Raw genomic sequence first — 17,692 nt, forward strand, 5'->3', positions numbered from 1 at the left:
TGGCAACCTTACTGAACACTGCAGCTCTAAAGAAACCTCCAATCTAATGCACAGATGGTGATTTAGCTATCTGTTTGAATGCTGTTACTTTCTGTTCTTCTTATCTCATCATCTCATCTATTGTAGACTTCAGTTCTCTTTTAACAAGTCTTACTCCATCCTTTCTAGTTTAAATATCAGTCTCTTAGATCAATGGTTTTGAATCATTTTTAGAATGTGGTCTCTTTTGAAAACAGCAATCCTGCCACCATCTTGATTTGGATCCTTGCTTCAGAAAAATATAGACCTATTTGCATTGTTACGGGTGGAAATACCCCCATCCCCCAACACACCCAAAAAACAGTTCTCTTTTAATAAGTCTTACTCCATCCTTTCTAGTTTAAATATCAGTCTCTTAGATCAATGGTTTTGAATCATTTTTAGAATGTGGTCTCTTTTGAAAACAGCAACCCTGCCACCATCTTGATTTGGATCCTTGCTTCAGAAAAATATAGACCTATTTGCATTGTTACGGGTGGAAATACCCCCATCCCCCAACACACCCAAAAAAAGATATTTTGGAGTCTGAACTCCCAGGACCTAAGAATGCAACCTTATTTGGATATAGGGTATTTACAGAGGTAATAAAATTAAAATGAGGTCATTAGGGTGGGCCCTAATCCAATACGACTGGTGCCCTTATAAAAAGGGTAATTTGAACAGAGATAGGCAGAGAGGGAAGAAAATGTGATATAACAGGGAGAAGCTGGTCACTTATAAGCCAAGGAGAGAGGCCTGGTTAATAAATCATTCCCTCAAAACCCGCAGAAGAAATCAACCCTGCCAACATCTTAATTTCAGGATCCTAGCCTCCAGAATGTGAGTAAATATATTTCTGTTGTTCAAGTTACTCAGTTTATGTACTTTGTTACAGCAGCAGCCCTAGCAAACTAACATATTCATATAGATATATAGACAGATAAACATAGAACATTTTACACATAAATCCAGAATTCAGAGATCCTTTCACTAAACACTTCTTAAAAACCACAAGTTAAGAACTCAACTTGAGGCAAAATAAACCAAATTAAGTAGCATTTGTGTATTGTTTCTGTCATCTATTAACATGAGTTATGCCAACGGACATTTGTGGTAAGATAAGTAAATTCTCAGAGTAGTCTGAGATCTGAGAATGTTTTTACCATTTACAACAATGGTTAAAACACACACACACACACACACACACACACACACACACACATCATTTTGTAACCATTTTCAGAATTCTTTCAAGTCTTTGCACGTTTGAGGTTTAATATTATTCTTATGATTTTATGCTACATTTTAAAATTGTATCCTCAAATATACGATCCTCTCCTCATATTTATTACATGTCCTCTTAAAACAGACATACAAACACTGTCCTAGGAAATACTTGTTTTCTTTAGATAGCTTCCCTTTTCCACCTCATTCATATGAAAGTCGAAACCATCTAATGCAGGATTTCTCACATGGGTTGCAGAGAACACTAATATCCACTGAAAAAAGTTCATAAAGTTTTACGAGTTTGAGAAATGTTGCAGAGCATGTACCACCTTTATCACCATGCACATTAGCATATTAAAGAGTCTGAGAAGTTCAAGAAACTAAATGTTCAAGTTAAATAAGCGACCACATAATTTTTCCCATATACATATTGCCCATTGAAACAGCCTATAGATGACACAAGTTAATGTCAAATTGCTATACTTTATACAATCCTGGTCACAGATACTTGGAGCAAAACAGCAAAAATGCAACCAAGTAGCAGGCTGACTAGCAATCTTGTGGATGGCAGAGCAAGAGTTATACCTACAAGATGTTCTATTCTCATTGAAGAGACACCCTTAAGCCACTTCCCTTGGGATTTGAATGTAAGAATAAGAGAGAAAGGGCAGGAGGGAAGGCAGACACCAACAAAAATACATTGAGGGAGAAGGCATCATGGAAGTCGAGTATAGTAAAAACTTCAGGTAAGAGTTACACAGGCTACAGAATTCTACTGCTATCTGCTTCTTTGTGCTGAGGTTCAGGTCTTCTTCATGCTTTAATAGCTCCAGTGATTTATGAAAATAATTAGAGATTTATCAAAGCAATAATAGAAAATAATATTAATAAGAACAGAAAAACAAGAAGTACACTTGGATTTCATTACCCTCTGGATTAATTTACTGTTGAATGCAAGTTGCACTTTTGAACTTTGGCTTTCTTGACCTGGGATGTCCAAGACTTTTCTCAACAGCCCAAATTATCACAACTGGTTTGTGTGTGTGTGTGTGTGTGTGTGAATCGGAGTCTCACTCTGTGTCACCCTGGCTAGAGCGCAGTGAAGTGATCTTGGCTCACTGCAACCTCTGCCTCCCAGGTTTGAGCAATTCTCCTGACTCAGCTTCCCAATTAGCTGGGACTACAGGCATACGCCACCATGCCTGGCTAATTTTTTTTTTGTGTTTTTAGTAGAGACAGGGTTTCACTATGTTGGCCAGGCTGGTCTCGAACTCCTGGCCTCTGGTGATCCGCCCGCCTTGTCCTCCCAACGTACTGGAATTCCAAGCATGAGCTATCGCGCCCGACCTCACAATTGGTTTTTGGTGTGTGTGTGTGTGTGTTTTGAAATATCTCAAGATGATCAAATGCTTATTTTTTTTTTAGAAAGAAACTCTTAGAAAGTTTTTATTAATGAACAATTGATGTACCATAAAATTCACCCAGTATAAATGTACAATTCAGTGGTTTTAGCAAATTTATACTTGTACAACGATCATCTCAGTCAGTTTTAGGACAGTTTCATCATGTCCAAAAATTCTCTTGGGCTCATTTGAATTAATCACCATTTCCACTCCAAGCTTTAGCAAACACTGAATCTATTTTCAGTATCTATATATGTTCTCTTTTTCTTGATATTACATATAAATGGGATCATACAATAAACAATCTTTTGCATCTGGTTTCCTCTGCTTTAGCATAATTTTTCTGAGGCTCATCCACAGTAAGTATATATCAGTAGTTTACTCTTTTATATTGCCAAATAATACTTTATTGTATGGATAGACCACATTTTATTTAATGTTTCACCAGAAGATGAACATTTAGAATTTTCCAGTTTGGAGTTATTACTAATGCTCTGATGAACATTCAAATATGTCTTTATGAAGATGTATGTTCTCATTTCTCTTCAGTAAATACTTAGAATAGTTAGATTATAGGGTAAGTACGTATTTTACTTTTTGAGGAACTGCCAAACAGTTTTCTAAAGTCGTTGTAACATTTTACATTCCCAGCAGAAATGTATGAGGATTCAAGTTTTGCCACATCCTTTCCTACAAGTTATTTTCTAATTTTAGATTATATGCATTCAGGTGGGTGTGTAGTGGTATCTGATTTTAACTGTAATTTGCATTATCTAATGATCAAATGATGTTAAGCATCTGTTCATGTGATTATTAACCATTCTTATGTCTTCTTCAATGAAATGCCTATTCAAGTCTTTGGCCAACTGTTTGACCCAGTTGTTTATATTCTTATTATTAAGCTGTAAATATTCTTTATATATTCTAGAAACAAATCCCTTATCAGACATATGATTTGCAAATATTTTCTCCCAATTCATGGCATGTGTTTTCATGTTCTTAATGATGCCTTTTTGAAGTGCAGAATTTTTTTATTTTGATGAAATCCAATAAATCAATTTTTTCATTTATGTATTGTGCTTTTGATATTATAGCTGAGAACTCTTTGCCTAAAACTAAGTTCACAGAGATTTTCTGTTTTCTTTCATAGGTTTAGCTATTATATGTAGGCCTATCATCCATTTTGAGTTAATTTTTGTGTTTCATGTGAGGTAAACACCTACATAATTTTTTTTTTCAAGTCAATACCCAATTGTCCAAGCAGTTTGTATAAAAGACTATCCTTTCCCCATTAAATTGTCTTCACAGCTGTGCTGAGGACCAATTGACCATAAACATGAAGGCTTACTTTGTCTCAATTTTAGATTCTCATTTTATCAGTAAGACTATGTCTGACATTGAGAGGTAACAACGTGCTAGCAGCCCTCACTCTCAGCGTCTCCTCGGCCTTGGTAGCCACTCTGGTGGTGCTTGAGGAGCCCTTCAGCCCACCACTGCACTGTGGGAGCCCCTCTCTGGGCTGGCCAAGGCCGGAGCCGGCTCCCTCCGCTTGCCAGTAGGTGTGGAGGGAGAGGCGCAGGTGAGAAACGGTGCTGTGTGCGGCACTCACAGACCAGCATGAGTTCCTGCAGGTGTGGGCACGGGTGCAGGTGCAGGGGGCCACACACTCGGAGTAGCCGGCCAGTGCCCCCAGCTCAGGGCAGTGAAGGACTAAGCACCCAGGCCAGCAGCTGCAGAGGTTGCTCTGGGTCCCCAGCAGTGCCGGCGCGGACAGCACTGGTGGGCAGCTCCGCCTGCAACACCCCGTGAGGAATCCACTGGGTGAGGCCAGCGGGCTTGAGTCCTGGTGGGGACTTGGGGAACTTTTATGTCTAGCTACCGGGATCGTAAATGCACCAATCAGCACTCTGTGTACTGTGCTCAGGTTTGTAAATATCACAATCAGTACTCTGTGTCTACTTAAGGTTTGCAATACCACAATTGGTACTCTTTATCTAGGTAACCTAGTGGGGGACCTTGGAGAACTTTTCTGTCTAGCACTTCTGTGTCAGCTGAAGGATTGTAAACACACCAATCAGATCATTCCAGTCACTCTGTGTCTAGCTCAGTTTGTAAATACACCAACCAATACTTCGTGTTAGCTTCAGGTTGTAAATACACCAACTGTTATCTAGCTAACCTAGTGGAGACTTGGAGAACTTTTATGTCTAGCTAGAGGATTGTAAATGCACCAGTCAGCACTCTGTCAAAATGGACCAATCAGCTCTCTGTAAAATGGACCAATCAGCAGGATGTGGGTGGGGTCAGATAAGGGAATAAAAGCAGGTTGCCCCAGCCAGCAGTGGTAAGCCAGTCTCCTTCCACACTGTGGAAGCTTTGTTCTTTTGCTCCTTGCAATAAATTTTGCTGCTGCTCACTCTTTGTGTCCACGTTGCTTTTATGAGCTGTAACACTCACCACGAAGGTCTGCAGCTTCACTCCTGACAGCGGGACCATGAACCCATCAGAAGGAAGAAGCTCCTTCATTCTTGAAGTCAGTGAGACCAAGAACCCACCAATTCCAGACACAATGTAAGGACTATCTTTATAATAATAATATTATATCATCTTGGTTATTATATCTTTGTAGTAGCTTTTGAAATCAGAAACAGTTCTCTAATTGTTTCTTGTTTTCCAAGATTGTTTTGTATATTCTTGCTCGCTTGAAATTCTACATAAATTTTAGGATTACTCTGTCAATTTTTGCTAAAAAACCAGCTGGGATTTTGATAGGCATTTCATTGAATCTATGTACCAATTTGAAAGTATTTATCTTAACAATACTGATTTTTTTTTTTTTTTTTTTGAGACAGTGTCTCGCTCTGTCACCCAGGCTGGAGTGCAGTGGTGTGATCTTGGCTCACTGTAACCTCTGCCTACCAGGCTCAAGCAATCCTCCTGTCTCGGGCTCCCAAGCAGCTGGGACTACAGGAATGCTCCACTATGCCTGGCTAACGTTTTTTGTATTTTTTGTAGAGATGGAGTTTTGCCATGTTGCCCAGGTTGGTCTCAAACTGCTGAGCTCAAATGATCTGCCCGCATCAGCTTCCCAAAGTGCTAGGATTACAGGCGTAGGCCATTGCACCCAGCCAACAATATTAAATTTCTAATCTATAAGTACAAGATGTCTTCTCATTTATTTAAGTCTTCTTTAATCTCTCTCAACAATGTTCATAGTTCTCAGTGTAGGAGTCTTGAATTTCTTTGGTTAGACTTATTTCTAGGTATTTTTTGATGCTATTGTGAAGGCAATTCTTTTCATTAATTTCTTTATTCTTTTTTATTATTGTTATTATTAATGTTATTATTATTTTTGAGAAGGAATCTTGCTCTGTCGCCCAAGCTGGAGGGCAGTGGCGTGATCGTGGCTCACTGCAAGCTCTGCCTCCCAGGTTCATGCCATTCTTCTGCCTCAGCCTCCAGAATAGTTGGGACTACAGGCACCTGCCACCATGACCGGTTAATTTTTTTTTTTTTTTTTTTTTTTTGGAGATGGAGTCTCGCTCTGTCGCCCAGGCTGGAGTGCAGTGGCCGGATCTTAGCTCACTGCAAGCTCCGCCTCCCGGGTTTACGCCATTCTCCTGCCTCAGCCTCCCGAGTAGCTGGGACTACAGGTGCCCGCCACCTCACCCGGCTACTTTTTTTTTTGTATTTTTTTTTAGTAGAGACGGGGTTTCACCGTGTTTGCCAGGATGGTCTCGATCTCCTGACTTCGTGATCCGCCCGTCTCGGCCTCCCAAAGTGCTGGGATTACAGGCTTGACAGATATATTTTGTATATTTTTTGTTTAGTAGACATGGGGTTTCATCGTGTTAGCCAAAATGTTCTCAATCTCCTGACCTCGTGAACTGCCCACCTCGGCCTCCCAAGTGCTGGGATTACAGGGGTAAGCCACCACGCCCGGCCAATTCTTTATTTTGTAAAGATAGGTGTCTCGACTATGTTGCCCAGGCTAGCCTCAAACTCCTTGGCATCCTGAGTTTCTGGGATTACAGGAATACACCAACATGGCCAGGAGCAGTTTTCTTAATTTCATTTTTGCTTATTCATTGCAAGTATATAGAAATACAATTGGTTACTGTATATTGATCTTGTACACTATAACCTTACTGGAGTCAGTTTATTAGCTCTAAGAGTTTTTTCATGAATTCCTTAGTGTTCCTATATACCAGATCATATCATCTGCAAAAAGGGACAGTTTTACTTCTTTTCCAATCTGAATACCTTTTATCTTATTTTCTTGCCTAATGACCCTGCCTAGAATTTCTAGTACAACATTGAATAGAAGTGATGGGAGCAGACAACCTTGTTTTTTTCCTATACTGAGGGGCAAACATTCAGTATTTCATCATTAAGTATGTGGCAGCTGTGGTCTTTTGTCTAGATGCCTTTATTAGGGTGAGGAAGTTCCCTCATATTCCTGGTTTGTTGAGAGTGTTTGTTATTAACATGTGTTGGATTTTGTCACGTACCTTTTCAGCATCTATTGAGATGATCATGTGGTTTCGTGCTTTATTAATATTGTAAAATAATTTAACTGATTTTCAGACGCAAAACTATCTTTACGTAAGAGGAATGAATCTCGGTCATATTGTATAATACTTTCTGTACGGAGCTGGCTGCTTTTTGCTAGTGTTTTGTTTCAAATGTTTACATCTATGTTCATGATGGATATTTGTCTATAGTTTTATTTTCTTGCAGTATCTTGTCTGGCTTTGATATTATGATAATATCAGCCTCACAAAACGAGTTAGGAAGTGTTCACTCCTCTATTTTCTGAAAGAGTTTATAAGGAACTGGTATAATTTCATTAAATTTTCAAAAGAAAATTTTAACCAGTGAAGTCATCTTGACCCAGGATTTTCTTCTTGGAAATATTTTAAATTGCTAATTCAATACATTTACTTACTAATTTATTTCATATTAATATTATTTTTATATGTGGCAAATATAGAAATTTTGCTCTCATATAGCTATATTACCCAATTTGTCCTATTATTGTCATGTATATTGTATCTACCTATATTATAAACCCAATGTCAGTGTTGTAATATTCCTTTGTTCAATCTGGTATAAAAGACTAATAAAAAAGAAAATATGTATTTATATTTTATATTAATCCACATATTTTATGGTTTTTGTTATTTTTATTTCTTCCTGTAGATTCATGTTACCATTTCATGTTGTTTCCTTTCACCCTGAAGATTTCTCTTAGTATGTGTCATAAAATAGGTCTGTTACCAATGAATCCGTTAATTAATAACTGTCTTTATTTTGAAAGATACTTTGCTGGATATAAAATTATTGGTTATGATTTCTTTTTTTGTTCCTTCAGAATTTTGTAAATGCCATACCACTGCCTTCTGGCCTTCACTGCTTCAGATAATAAGTCTGTTGTTGTTATATTGATGCTGTCCTATATGTTTCTCCCTCTCTGGCTTTCAAATGTTTTCTGTGTAGATGTGTTTCAATGTATCTTTTTGTATTATTTATTTTGAGATGGAGTCTCACTCTGTCACTCAGGTTGGAGTGCAGTGGCATGATCTCGACTCACTGCAACCTCCACCTCTCTGGTTCAAGAGATTCTCCTGAATCAGCCTTCCAACTAGCTTGGATTACAGGCACATGCTACCATGCCCAGCTAATGTTTGAATTTTTATAGAGATGGGGTTTCACCATGTTGGTCAGGCCAGTCTCGAACCTCTGACCTTGGGTGTTCTGTCTGCCTCAGTCTCCCAAAGTGCTGGGATTACAGGCGTGAGCCACCATGCCCAGATTATCTTTTGGTATTTATCCCACTCAAAGTTTACTGAGTCGCTTGGATGCTTAGATTAATGGTTTTCATAAAATTTTGGAAAGCTTTGGCTCTCATTTTCTCAAGTGTATTTTTCTACCTTTCTCTCTCTTCTGTCCTAGAATTTACATTACACATATATTGGCACATGTGATGTCCCAAATGTCTCTGAGGATCTGTTCATTTCTCTTCCATCTTTTTTGTTCTTCGTTCCTAAAATTATTCACTGTTGATCTGTATTCACGTTCACTGATGTTTTTTATTCTGACAATTTGAATCTGTTGTTCAGCTGCTATAGTAACTTTCTCATTTCAGTTATTACACTCTTCAAATTCAGAATTTTCATATTGTTCATTTCAAATAATTTCTATCTCCTTACTGAGAAACTTTACTTGTTGATACATTTATATCATACTCTCCTTTAAGGCTTTAAATATGTTTTCCTTAAGTTTAGTATACAAATGTGTGTGTGTAGACACACACACATATATGTGTATATATACATATACACATAAACATATGTGTGTATGTGTGTATATATACATATACACATAAACATATGTGTGTATGTGTGTATATATAGATACAGATATAGATATAAACTGTGCTTTGAAGTCTGTCCACCAAATTCAACATCTTTTTTCCCCCAAGTATGGACCACACTCCTGCTTCTCTGTATGGCCAATTTGTTGAAAACTAAACAATTATTTTAAATAATACATTGTAACAACTCTGGGTTTTGATTATTTACTTTCTGAAGTTTGCTACTGCTGCTTTTTGTTTGTTTGTTTATTAACTTATCCATGATAAATGTATGAAATCTGTTTCTCTTGTGATGAGTGACAATTGATGTTTCTGCATAGCTTATTTTATTGTTGATTTTTAAATTTTAAGCCTAGCTCCAAAAGGGTTACTCTGTGTCTAGACAGTTTTGAGGTCAGCCAGTAATTGACAGAAATAGTACACAAATACCTCAAGCTAATAGGTTTCTTTTATTTTGTTGGGGGGCGTGGTGGCGGGTACAGGAGTATGTTCAAAGTCCAGCCTCTCTTTTTCTTTCTCTTTTTTTTGAGACGGGCCCCGCTCTGTCACCCAGGCTGGAGTGCAGTGGTGCGATCTCGGCTTACTGCAAGCTCCACCTCCCGGGTTCACATCATTCTCCTGCCTCAGCTTCCCAAGTAGCTGGGACTACGGGCGCCTGCTACCATGCCCGGCTAATTTTTTGTATTTTTAGTAGGGACGGGGTTTCACCATGTTAGCCAGATGGTCTCAATCTCCTGACCTTGTGATCCGCCCGCCTCGGCCTCCCAAAGTGCTGGGATTACAGGCGTGAGCTCCCGTGCCTGGCCCAGCCTCTTTTTCTATTCTCCTATGAAGATATGTATTATCTCTAGGTTAGGCCAGAACTGTAAAAATAGTTTGGGCCCTCTCTTCAGTCTCCACTGCAGAAGTGCGTGAACACTTTCAGCTAGGAATATGTTTGCCCCAATCACGAGCACAACCAGTTTAGTAGATCCATTGGCCCAACACACCTACCCACTGCCACCAAGATCATTACTTCTACTGACAATGCTGCTGGTTGTGAGTATCACCCTCTGCTGCAAATTGAGTGAGCCCTCTTTAGCTCAGGTACAGCAGTTGCCAGTCCTCATGGCCAGCCAGATGCTGGCACAACTTTCATACTGACCAAGCTCATGAATGTGGGCAGAGTGATAGAGGCAGTCTCAGGCAAGCAAGAAATCCACAGACTCCCAGTTCTTCTCCAAACTTCAGTAGTTTTTCAAGAATAAACAGTTCTCATATTGCTGTTTGCCTTTGGCCATGTTTGGAAGTACTTATTTGCTTATTTTTGGGTCAATTTTAGATTCATAATTGATTTGGGGGTAAAGGATTTGCCAGTTTCGTCACTCATCCATAGCCAGAGACAAATAACATTAAAATAATTTTGTCTCCCCAAACATATAAAGATGTAGAAATACTTGCCTAGGAGGTCATATCAAATCTATATTTTAATACTAGGAAATGAGAAACCATTATAGATTTCCTAACAACCTTTGGGACATTTGAGAGTTCTCAGGTGAATAAATACTAAGTCAAAATCTGAATAAATTAATATACACAGGGATGACTTCAAAAGAAATATGTTCATTCTATTATTTTCTCCACAAGCTACCTACCATGAAGACTTACTTGTTCAGTCTGATGATGTCAACTATCTTTCTTAAGAATATATGTACAAACAGGATCTTTTTTCAACATAGGAGATAAAAGTGTTCTCATTCTCTTGTGTCAGTGGCAGTTTCCTCATTGTTAGAAAATTTGCAAGGGTTTTTATATTTCAAGAGTAGACATGCTAATGTGGTTAATTATTTTACAAGGCAAATACTTTTTCATTATTTTCCCCTGTGTAACCAAAAGTAATGTCTCAATCTTTCTAGGCCTCTGTTCCCTCATTGGAAAAACAATGAGCTTAAATAACAGGATCTAGAACTATACAGTCTAGATTTCAAAAGCATATAATGTTATTCCTAGCAATAATGGTTATGTATAAAAGCCCACTATTGCTAGGAAATACACTTAAATTGCTTTTCCAGTTTGGTGGTAAGTTTAACTAATCCAAGCTTTTAATTTAAAACTTATAAATAAATGCATCTATGATAAACAAGCTGGGTAAGACTAAGAGCATAATCTGTTATTCTAAAGCTGAGTTTCTGAGTAATCTCTTTGGCAGTACATGTTGTTATCCCCTCTGTGAGTAGACATTCACTGTTTGAAGCAACAAGCCCTTTGATACTTAAAAATATTGGATTCTGTGCTATTTTTAAAAGCTACTATATCAGTATTCATCAACTGTTGGACATAGCCATTCATTTATTTTCAAAAAGGCTATTCTATAATCACACTTCCTTTCAGGAAGCTTACCAACTAAGTGAAAGCCTAAATTACTGATAGCAGTTATACAGGGACCTTCCTGTTGGTTAGGAAGCAGGATTAATTAAACTAATGTGCTAAATCTTGGGCTAGTAATTATGCAGAAAAGTGGGAGAAAAGTTTATTATATTTGTTTTTTATGGTTGTGCACCTATAATATGCAGCTGAAAAGAATAAAACATTCTAGAAAAGTAGATTTCTTATTTCTATTTTAGTAAGGCTGACTTATTCTATTATTATAATAAATATTGTCAATTCTATTAATAGAAATAACTATAATTTTGAAATAGTGATTATATATTATAATAACTAATGAGAAATTAAAATAATTAGCCTTATGATAGTAACTAATTAGGAGCCAATTAAGCATGGCTTTTCAAAATGTTTCACAAGAAAATCCTATCTCTATAAAATAAATTCAAATTTTCCACTAAATATTTACATGCTTTTTGAATTATGTTAAGACTAAGAAATGTTTCATAATGGCTAAAATTCTTAGAATATTCATATATATTTTAAAATTGTTTTCACATACAATTCTGTTATAACAGTATTAAAATGGTTGTGAAGCAATATTTTAAAACTGCACAATGATAAACTGTTCTTAGATTATACCTGATATTATTGGGGCAAATAAAAGGCCAATTGCATGTAGTGTTGTTGCAGGTTTTGGCTCTAATGCTATACATAATGGCACTTCTATCTCTACATATTTTGGTGAGGTTCTGTTATTTAGTGGACATAGTTTAACAACATTTCTCCTCAGATAGGAACATCATGTTTTACCTTGATTTAGACAGAAAGAAAAAGAGAGTTTCTTATAGGGAAGACTGTTTCACAGTATCTATAATAACCCAACAGGTTTCTATTAAATTCACACACACACACACACACACAAACACACAAACACACATAGACACTCACTTTGGAGGCAGGGGGAGTCCAGACTAAGCAGGAAATCCTTAAAGCCATAAGTACTTAATACCAACTAAATAGGGGTGAAAGTGATCCCCAGTCCAAAGCTTGAGCTATAAATAGAGACTACAGCAACTATTTTATTTATCATAATCTTAATATAAAACAAAGTGAAATCCAGGGCCTTAGTATGCTGCCATAGCTTAAGAAATATAGTCAGTAATACATTCACTATCTATCTGGAAATTCTAAAATCCAAGACATAGTAAAAGTAAATCTTGCTATGGAAAAATATAAAATGTAGTGTAGGGTGATATTGACTGTGATATTCAAGTTTCAGAATACTTTGGGGATTTCCTTTTAGCCAAGAAAACGAGTATTTTAGAGGTTTTTCATGCTATATCGTACAGGACATATGAGCATAATGTGGTTTATTACACTGATCTACATTATCATTAGTGATTTCCTCAATCCTAGTGGCAGTGGGAAAAATATGAAACTTTAGAGGGGAAAAAAAAGCAATAAAATTGATTGTGTATTCATAAAAATGTACCTTAATTTCCTTCAAATTGTAATACCCCTACTCTACTTCTGTATATATGCAAAAAAGTAACCAGACCTTTCCCTAGAGTGAATATGGTAAATATGAATTTACCATTTCATATTTGTGAATGAATTACCATGCCATCTTTGTGAATTTTCCTACATTTGATTATCAAAGAATAATTTCATTTAAGCAAGACAGTGAGGTAAAACAAGTGTAACTACCAAATAAAAAGAAATTTCATTTCCATGTACAAAAGTATGATTGTATGTCTATTGTGTAATCCAATTCAAATTTATCATACTCAGATTCAGGTTATCATATTCATCTTCATATCACTAAATGATCCTGATCTCACTAAACCTCTATTTTATCATCAAGAAATTGGGTAATAATGTGAACTCAAGAGGAAATTTGGGCATTTTAATAATTAATGATAAAAATCCATTTACTGTAACAAAATAACTACCAAATTATATATTCAGCTACTTAAAGACAGCTTTCTGAAAGTCTGAATAAATGTATTAATCCCCATCAGATTTCTTTCTTGTTTTTATTGTAGGAAAAGCACACAGGAAACTGCAATATCTAAAATAAATTCACAAATTTATTTGTATTCAAGGAGCAAGTAATTTATTATCAAGATGGTAGAATAAGATCAGGAAGAAATTCTCACTGTTCTGCCTCAAAACATAGTAATACTACATAGAGTACCAAAAGAGAAAGCTGTGTTCAACAGAATTATCTCCCATGGACTAAAACATATTTTGTCTCTGTAGAAGAATTAATTGTGGAAACTAGTAAATTATAGGGCGGCCCATTTTGTTGTTTAACATCTATAATTTTCTTTCTCAGATCTATGAAATCTAGTTCTTAGTTCAGCAACAAGCATTTGAGATCTGAGATTTCTTTTCTATTTTAGTAAGCATCTGTTTCCTAAATATTTCTTTTGAAGCAGAAGAAAAGGTAAAGTTCTATTAAAATGCTATTAATTCTTGACATCAAAAACTTACCAAAAGCAAGTTCAATGTAAAAAAAAAAAAAAAAGGAAACAGAGACCTATAGATCATAGGTGTAGTGAACTAGATGTGGGCTAAAGAAATAAAGACAATATAGAAAAATATGGAAAAAATATAGAAAAATATAGAAAAAACAGAAATATAGAAAATATAGAAAAAACATAAAATAAACATTTCTAAAGAGAAGGGAGAATTTTGCCAAATTGAAAATAGTACAATTATAGCTTAAAGTTTTACTTAAAATAGACTGAACACATAAAAGTCCTCTTTCTCATGTAGTCATATTTAACCATGTATTTTCTCATCAATAATTTTCAGCTACTTCAAATGTTGGTAAGATACTCTGACTAAGAAACAAGACCAAAAGTCATTGTATTTAATAAAAATTCTGAAAGTTTAAATTGGAAAGAGTTCAAATTATCTTTGTGAGTTTTTCTATATTTGATTCTTAAATAATAATTTCATTTTAAATGGGACACTAGGGTAAAACTAGCATAGCTACCAAATGAAAAGAAATGTCATTCCCACGTGCAAACGTGTGATTGTGTGTGTATTGTGTAATCCAAATCTGATTAGAATCAGATGATTCAACTTTAATCAATGTTAATAAGTTTCTGTGACTGCAATTAGATACTTTCCTGTGTCTTCGTCTGTTTATTCTACCTTTTCTCCTGTCATTCAGGGGAGTGACTACGCTCCTAGCTAAACTAATCTGCTACTTATCCCTTGGATCCCATCCACTTATATTTTCAGAGACAGATTTCCAGTAGTTTTTCCTCTGTCTACTGCCTTGATGGTTTTATCTGCTCTCTTTAGTTACTCTCATCAATCTACATTTTCTTTCTTTTATTTAAAAACAACAAATAAAAATACTTTTCTTTATCCTACTTCCCCCTCCAGCTGCTGCCCCATGTCTTTCCCATTTTTTACAGTGAAATTTGTTGAAAGTGTTGCCTGTCTCATCTCCAGTTCTCTCCTCCCATTCCCTTTGAAACTCCTGTTCTCTCCTATCTCCTTCCTTCACCAACCAAGTGAATATGTTCTATTAAGATCCTTAATAACATTTGTATTGCTAAATCCATCAATCAGCAGGATACCACATTTATATTTTTGCCTCTTACCTCCTGGATGCTCCCTCTCAGTCTTATTTGCTCAGTTATAACCCCTTCATCAGCAAAACTTGCTGCCTCTAAGCATACCTAGAATCTGCTCCTTGCTCATCACCTCTCCATCACTCTGGTCGAAGCCAGTCTCATCCTTCACCCAACTGTTGTACTAGCTTCCCACCTGTTATATCTTCTGCACTTGTCATCCTATAGTCTATTCTTAATACAACAGACGGACTAATCCTGTTGAAAGTTGAGTCAGATTATGTCACTTGACTGTTTAAAATCTTTCAGTAGTTTCCAAGTTAATTCAAAGTAACAGAAGTTCTAATGGTAGCCTACCTCGCCCTACACATGATGAGGTCCTATCATCTCTCTCATCTCATTTCCTAATTCTCCCAGTCTTCATCTTTCTACTTTATCCAGATTAGACTCTGTACTATTGCTTAAATGCATCAGGAACTTTGCACTTAGTATTTTTTTGTTTTTGTTTTTGTTTTCTGTTTGGCATGCTCTTCCCCAAGATAGCCAAGTCACCTTCACCTTCTCACTGAGGCCTTTTCTGATAGCCTGGCTAAAATCATAACATTCATCCTTATTCTCACCCTGACCTTTCTATCGGTCTTCTCTGGTTTATTTTTCTCTTTAGCACTTAATGATCTAACATATTTTATATTTATTCATCTTATATGTTTTCCTGATTACAATTTAAACTCCACAATGGCACAGATTTTTGTGTTTTGTTGTCTAATGCATAGCAAAGTTTCTGGTACATAATAGGACCTCAAAAATAATTTCTAAATAAATCAATCAAACATTTATTTTTATAGTATTGGTTTTAGGTCAAAACTATCTAAGTATAAAATGAGTTCAGAGGTTCCTGTTTCCACTGCCACTAAGAAATCTATAAAACATTAAAAAAAAAACTCATGGGTTTAAACACTTGCTGGGAACTTGATCCAAAGGACTAAGTCATAGGTACTTCAAACTAAACTGCCATTTCCACCTTCTCTTTTCCTCTACTACATCTCACTGGTTGTAATCCTTTTTTCTGAAGAGTGAAAGAAGGCCTCAACTTCCATATAATTTAGAGCATTCTTGATTACTTGCTCCAGTGGCCTATCCATGGCTTCAGCTAAATAAGATCTCAAATGTTAAAGGCAACCAGCTTTAAGCTGATGATATTTAGCATAAAGGTTTATCTTTACCTTCCGGACTCTCTTTGTGGGCCAACCTTGAAACGAGTAAGTGACGCGAGGAGCTCCTTTTCGAGCTTTTCCACCAGGCTGGGCCAGTAATGACAGTAATAAAGGTGAAAATTCCAAAAGATAAGGAGGGTAAACCAAGCAGTTGCGTTTGTGGAATTTCAAACATGAAGTATCTGTTCCTTATGCAGGATGAAGATCTACTTAATGGAATTCAAACTTTATGGCAAGGCCTATTCAAAATTCAATTTAGATCAGGAAGTACGTCCACCCCTTTGCCTCGCAAGATGTCAGTTTGTCATATCCACCAGCATCATGTTGGAAATTCAAGCCCTACCTCCACATTCTCCTACAGCATACGAAAGGACTGATGGATAGACATGACTTCATCAGCTCAGAATAATTCAGAGATCTTTCTCTTCTCCAGAAAAATTTTCAGAGACAAGGGTGATGAACAGTGCTTTGAGACAAATGTCATATGGTGGAAATTTGAGTTCTCCACCATCTGGATCAATCAGGATTTTCACCATCAGTTCAATCACACAAGTCATTAGTTTAACCAGTCTTCAAGCTCTCGTGGGCCGAAGATACCCAACCCGTCATCACAGCGTAAAGTCAGAATGCAATTTCATCGCCTACCTAAGCAGATAGACATTATAGCGGGAACAGGTTACACTCGGATCATGGCTGCTGGACCATCATTAGGCAGAGGAAACAGGGATGATTTCTTCTATGAAGATGAGGGAATCATGATGGCTGGAAGCCATGAACTATGAAACAGAAGAGGACAGTAGTAGAGATGGAAAATGCGTTCATCTCAGACACTAGCCGTGTTAAAAGGACATTGTTTTTATAGGTCATTTTAGGCCCTCGACGCTAAGTTGATACGGGAAATACTTTGTGAAAAACTGTACAGAGCAGCTTTACAAGTTGTCACATTTTTTTATTACATTTTTTTTAAAGCTACAATCTTAATCAAAATGGCAATTATGGTTTTATTAATTAATAACCTTTCACCTCAGGGTTTTATGAAGGAGGAAAGGGTTTATGCAAAAGAAAGTGCTACAATTCCTAATCATTTGTAGACACTTTAGAGGGAAGTGAAGTTGCTGATGATAAAGCAGATATTTTAATTATTGTTATCTTTTTGTATTGCAATGAAAGTTTTGTAGTGATGTCAAGAAAATTGCCAAGTTGACAGTCTGCAAATGGCTTAACTGGTGATTGTTGTTAATTCAAAAATCAACTTTTCCAGTGATTCATTTTACTTAACATTCTTATTTGAGAAACTATTGTAAAGTTTTGGGATAAAAGGCATTGCTTAACTTCCCTTAGATAATTTAGGTGATAAATTCTGTGACATGCTCTTGAGCTATTACCCTTTTGGAGAAGAATTACATGGTGTAGACCTAAACATACATGTTTCACTCTAAAATTTAGAAATTGCTCATTTACATCACATTGGAGTATAAGGTCACTCACGGAAGTTAA

General features: G+C 36.5%; 1 protein-coding gene and 1 pseudogene across 1 annotated transcript in view; one reads left to right on the forward strand and one right to left on the reverse strand.

The window, feature by feature from the left end:
- Positions 1-17,692, reverse strand: part of XRCC4 (X-ray repair cross complementing 4) — a gene marked incomplete at its 5' end in the record, with an annotated part of 182,953 nt that overhangs the window by 154,943 nt on the left and 10,318 nt on the right. The window lies entirely within an intron of this gene.
- Positions 1,963-17,029, forward strand: LOC108514212 (RNA-binding protein 7 pseudogene; annotated as a pseudogene).

This window comes from Rhinopithecus bieti, unplaced genomic scaffold, assembly GCF_001698545.2.
Source record: "Rhinopithecus bieti isolate Rb0 unplaced genomic scaffold, ASM169854v2 scaffold_32012, whole genome shotgun sequence".
Classification (NCBI taxonomy): Eukaryota; Metazoa; Chordata; class Mammalia; order Primates; family Cercopithecidae; genus Rhinopithecus; species Rhinopithecus bieti.